This window comes from Selaginella moellendorffii, unplaced genomic scaffold, assembly GCF_000143415.4.
Source record: "Selaginella moellendorffii unplaced genomic scaffold, v1.0 SELMOscaffold_91, whole genome shotgun sequence".
Classification (NCBI taxonomy): Eukaryota; Viridiplantae; Streptophyta; class Lycopodiopsida; order Selaginellales; family Selaginellaceae; genus Selaginella; species Selaginella moellendorffii.
This window is the reverse complement of record NW_003314352.1, coordinates 240,278-246,194: the sequence shown is the minus strand read 5'-3', so window position 1 is coordinate 246,194 and position 5,917 is coordinate 240,278.

The following is a 5,917-nucleotide window of genomic DNA, read 5'->3' as shown; positions in this document are numbered from 1 at the left end:
CTTGTAGACGCATAAACCACAGCTCACAACGCCGCTTACACAAGCAGCGCTCACTGCGCTCAGCGGAACCAAGAACACGGCGCACAAAAATGATAGACCTAGGAATGAGTTCGAGAATTCAAAAATAACACACGCTTGAACGTCACATCAAATCCTCTGACAAACCAGATCTTATGATTCCTCTGACAAATTTCAAACTGAGTAGCTTCTAGACTTTGCTGTCGGAGGTTGAACTTTGTCACATTATGTCCTTGCCTCGATCCAGCTGTGCCATGTCAGTGATTCGAACTTTGCCATGCCATGTCAGCGATCCGCGCCAAGATTATTCGCCGTGTAAAGGAATAATTATGCTGTGTGTGTACGTCCATTTATGGCAATATAAGGCCACATGCCATTCAAAGAATAATGCTAGTCGAGCATCTTTTGGTGCATTTTTGGGTTCAAAATTGCATGAGCCCACACGCTATAAAGTTTACCTGTACCAAAAATAGAAACAGCTTTATTTACTTGGGAATTTATATGGCTGAGGCATTTTTAAACTTACAAACACATGCCCTACTTACATTCCTTTGGTTGCTTAAAATTCAAAAATATTATAAACCTTTCTTTTTGCATTTTCAATGTTTTCAATTATGGTTTTTGATTTTCGCAGGACCAGCCTAGTAATCTATTTGCATCCCGTCATGTTTATAGCTAGCTTTCGTTTGTCCCCTTCGCTAGCCTGAGATACATCTGCTCGGCATCTGCCTCTTACAACATTTGCCCAGAAAGGGCATCTTTCTTCACGCAGCATTTGCCACATGTTTAGGGTTAGGGTTTAGGGTTTAGGGTTTAGCAATTCAGTAGCTTGATAAACATGCAAATACAGAACTTGATGCAAAATCCTTTGATATGTCACAATGCCCCTAGGACCATAAACACATTTCAATAGAGAGGGTCCTTTCATTTCATAACTCCTTACGTAGATCTTGGTGAAACCAGAGTTAGTGAAGTTGGTTTCTTGTGATCCCGCATCTGATTGTGATGTCCCTTTGCAGTGTCGATGGAAAGGTCAATGCACACCAAATTGTAGAATCTTGGAGCAAAATAACGGTCGGATCTATGGCAAATGCCCCTGAAACATTGTAAGGCTCGTGTGGTCTCATGTGGTGTCCGATCGAGATGCTTCTTTGCAGGGTCATCAAGAAGGACATTGTATACCATTCTGTAAAATCTAGTTGCGATCTAACGGTTGGATCTCCAGGAAACTCAAAACAATCTCGCGCGTGTCAGAATATTCTAGGAATATACTCCTATGTGCTCCAAGATTATTCGCCGTGTAAAGGAATAATTATGCTGTGTCATTTATGGCAATATAAGGCCACACGCCATTCAAAGAATAATGCTAGTCGAGCATTTTTTGGTGCATTTTTGGGTTCAAAATTGCATGAGCCCACACGCTATAAAGTTTACCTGTACCAAAAATAGAAACAGCTTTATTTACTTGGGAATTTATATGGCTGAGGCATTTTTAAACTTACAAACACATGCCCTACTTACATTCCTTTGGTTGCTAGCTTTCGTTTGTCCCCTTCACTAGCCTGAGATACATCTGCTCGGCATCTGCCTCTTACAGCATTTGCCCAGAAAGGGCATCTTTCTTCACGCAGCATTTGCCACATGTTTAGGGTTTAGGGTTTAGGGTTTAGCAATTCAGTAGCTTGATAAACATGCAAATACAGAACTTGATGCAAAATCCTTGGATATGTCACAATGCCCCTAGGACCATAAACACATTTCAATAGAGAGGGTCCTTTCATTTCATAACTCCTTACGTAGATCTCGGTGAAACCAGAGTTAGTGAAGTTGGTTTCTTGTGATCCCGCATCTGATTGTGATGTCCCTTTGCAGTGTCGATGGAAAGGTCAATGCACACCAAACTGTAGAATCTTGGAGCAAAATAACGGTCGGATCTATGGCAAATGCCCCTAAAACATTGTAAGGCTCGTGTGGTCTCATGTGGTGTCCGATCGAGATGCTTCTTTGCAGGGTCATCAAAAAGGACATTGTATACCATTCTGTAAAATCTAGTTGCGATCTAACGGTTGGATCTCCAGGAAACTCAAAACAATCTCGCGCGTGTCAGAATATTCTAGGAATATACTCCTATGTGCTCCTGAAAATGGCATGCGGCCCCACGCCATTCAAGAGATAACGCTAGATGACGCCGAGCATTTTTTGGTGCATTTTTTGGGATCAAAATTGCATGAGCCCACATGCTTGAACGTCATCCTCTGACAATTTATTTAGCTGAACATCTGGCATTTTTGGAAATACAAGATGCTTTGGAATATCCAATCATGCATGGTATAAATATAGCGAGGGTATTAAATGATATCCCAATCATGATCTTTCTTTTGGATTTCGCGTGCATGCAGTCCGAGGAATGATGACGTTGCGGATTTCTTTTGGATTTCACGCATGCGCGCGCCGATCCAGAAATTAATGGTGGTGCCCAAGTCCGAGAAATGATGACGTGGCGGGATTACCAACCGTCGTGATATTTCATGCGTGTGAGGTTAGGTTTTGCATTTTGCTTCGTACTCGCACTCGCACACTCGCGCTCGCATCGCGCTCCCACTCGCGCTCCCACTTCTCTACAGGTTTCTCGTGTGCATCGGCGTCCACTCGCGCTTGCATCACACTCGCGCTCGCATCGCGCTCGCATCGCGCTCGTGTGCATCGGTGTCCACTTCAAGACACACCCAGTTTGTAACTTCGCCGCCAACTCCGCCGCCCACTCCGCCACCCACACGCAGCCCACTTGGCATCCCGGGAGATTTCAGCGCCACTCTCCAACTGTAAGTGGCAGAGTAGCCTTGCTGCTACGATCCGCTGCACACACAGTGCATATTCGCCAGCGAGTCCGGTTGTCACCCCTCCATTCGGCTTCAAATGGTAAGTCTTTTAGGCCAAGTAGAAAATGGCATGAGGCCACATGCCATTCAGTAGCAGCATTGGCATGCACCGATTGGGCTCTCGAGTGCAGTCCGGTTACAGATGGCGTGTAGCCTCACGCCATCTTAGGATGCAGCCTCAAGACATCTAATGCAGTGGTGAATGGCGTGTGGCCTCACGTTATTTCCAGCTACTAGCTTTTCATCTGTCAGCTCTAATTGTTGTGCATTTCTGAACAGGCGAGGAATTGCGTTCTTCTTCCAGCCACTGTCAATGTGGATGCAGAGAAGGGGGAGGAGCTCACCAGTTGGACTTTCGGGATAGAAGGCGAGGATCTGAGGCTGTACAACACAGATGGTGGGAGAAAAGAATGCATGGGGATCCTCATCCAAGTGACAGACACTCCATGCAGTTCCATGCAAGAATATGGACTGGCACTTGTGGTAGAGACAGCGTCTGCCTTCAAGATCCACCTTGCACATCCTAGCGGCTTCCCGGAGGGGGGCAGCGGCTATGAGGAATTCCTAGAGGGAGCTAGGGAGAGGTTGTCCAGGAGGCCCACAATTTCAAAGACGCTGCGGGTCTATGAAGATCACATGGAATCCACGGACCTCACCTACGGCGATGTTCAAAAACTATATTCCAACATTGAGCCGTTGAGAGTGACTCCAGTTCGCGAAGCAAAGGGGAAGGGGGTCGATCTGGAAACTACCTCGAAGCAGAAAAGGGTGGTCAAGCTCAAGCCGACGTCCGACTCTCCTGCTCCAAAAAAGAAGCTACTCAGTGATGCCATTGCCTCGGGTTCGAACACTACACCCACCAAAAAGAAGAGCCGCAAAGAGCAGAAAGAGCAAGAAGAGGCAGCAAAAATCGTCGCAGATAATAGTACTTGTTACTATTCCAACAAAGTATATACAATCGACGTGAGCCGTATCGACATCCAAAGCAAATACAACCACAGGCTAGTATCTGATGAGTGGGTGGAGAAATTGAAGCAGAAGATGCTGGCAAGTCCAGTAACACCCGACATCGCAGACGTGATCCCCTACTACCAAAAAATGAAGGGCGAGATGAGGTTTCCAGACTTGATCAATAGGAAGGTGTTGGACGATCAGAACATCCGGTTCTATGCCGTCTTCGGGCAGCATTCTAGCTTAGCGATGCAAGAGATAGTTGTGGATATTATGGTGGGCGAGGAGGTGAAGAAAGTCTTCAAGACAAGAGTTGTCCGCCTGATAAAAGGCAACTCGCCCCTCCGATCTATCATATACATCTCCCACGCGCAGAATGTCAAGCAAGAAACGTGCTACAAATCGGGTCTGCACGAGACATTGGCACGAACACGGAAGCTCTGGGTTCAACTGAAGAAGCCACAAAAACCAGGACAAGGACGTGCACTAGCAACTAGCGCCTGGCAGGTAAGCCTCGTTGTATGTGGCATAGCATGTGGCCTCACGCCATTTCCATTGCAGGAATTCTCGAGTCTTCTCTCGAAAACACTGGGGGTCAATGACACACTCAGCATCCATAACATTCTACTCGCGACAAAAGTTGTTTTTGACAAATGGGTAGATGTGCTGAGGAGGTACCATGACGGGGAGTTGCCAAACTCAATGGGTGTGGAGGACGGCCGGAAGCCCAATGATTTGAAGCTCAACGCCTTGCGTTTCTTGCGGTCTCTAGACGACGACGACCTTCTGACAGTGGCTAATGCTCTTCTACGTGGTGAGGTTGTCTTCAACAAGACCAAAATGACTCCCGGCCATATTGTGACATACGAGGACTTGTGCACGACTCTGAGAGCTCATGCGCTATTGAAGGATTGGATCTTCGAGCAAGTGGCCGTGGAGAGGGTGAGCATCAACACCACGCAAGAGATGATGGAAGCGCTGGAGTTGTCAAATGAAGACATCGACGAGTACGTGAAGGGGGCCCCCAAGTTCATCGATCTGCTGCGGGATGCCACGAAAAGTAAAGCTGAGAAGTTGGATTAGTATCCAAATTTCATTAAGATTGATGTCGACCGCCAGCTTCAGAAACAGCTCGACCCCACAGCAGAGGCCTATCGAGAACCTTACCGGGTATACTTGAATTCGGATGAGGATCAAAGGTGGAGGAGCATCGTTTCCCGCGGAGATGAGCAGGTCAAGAACATCTTTTGTGTGATGGACTTCACAAACGAGGAGATCACTCATGCAGACGAAGTCAGCTCCATCATTGACTTAATGGTGGGACTTGCGGAGGTGGAATCTTCAGTCCACTATATGATCTACGACTCCGAATCCTATCACAAGTTCTGGAAGGCCTTGAACGAGGTGAAGGCTCGGTTGAAAGGCAAGGAGATGCGGGAGATCCATGGGATAATGGCTAAGAAGAAGATACCGACGAATGTTCGCATCTTCACACTCACCCTTGTTATTGGTCCTGCAGCAGAGTGGGACTGGAGTGACTTCCCAGCTTCGTTCGACAAGGCCAATCGAATTGATCTGAGGGAGGTCAATTTACCCGTGCCTGAGGAACTGAAGACGGCTATGGAGCTTTCGAATCCAAAGAAAGCTCCAGGTGCAGCATGGGAAATGCTCACCTGGGTCTTCAACGCAATAGCGGGTGGGTCACCTGCTTCCGACTCCAAGGGCAAATGCGTTGTCGAGTACAACTGTGGCGGACTATTCTTTCGAGCCGCACTACTCAAGGGTGTCCTGTGTGTTGCGGTGACAAACTCCATTGAAGAGGTGACTTCAATGGAGCATATAATTACAGTTGCCAAAGAAAAACAGTATCTTCTCTACGAACCTGGTGAGTACGCACTTTAAGTTTAAATGTTATCTCACAAGCTCTGTATGCAGGAGCGTGGCCACCCCCAGATGCTGAAACGGCGTTAACAGCTACTGTTGAAGATACCCATGTTGGGCCGAGCTCACAACCTGCACAAGATAAGGTCACGTGAGGCCTCACGCCATTTTGATTATAGATCGTTGTG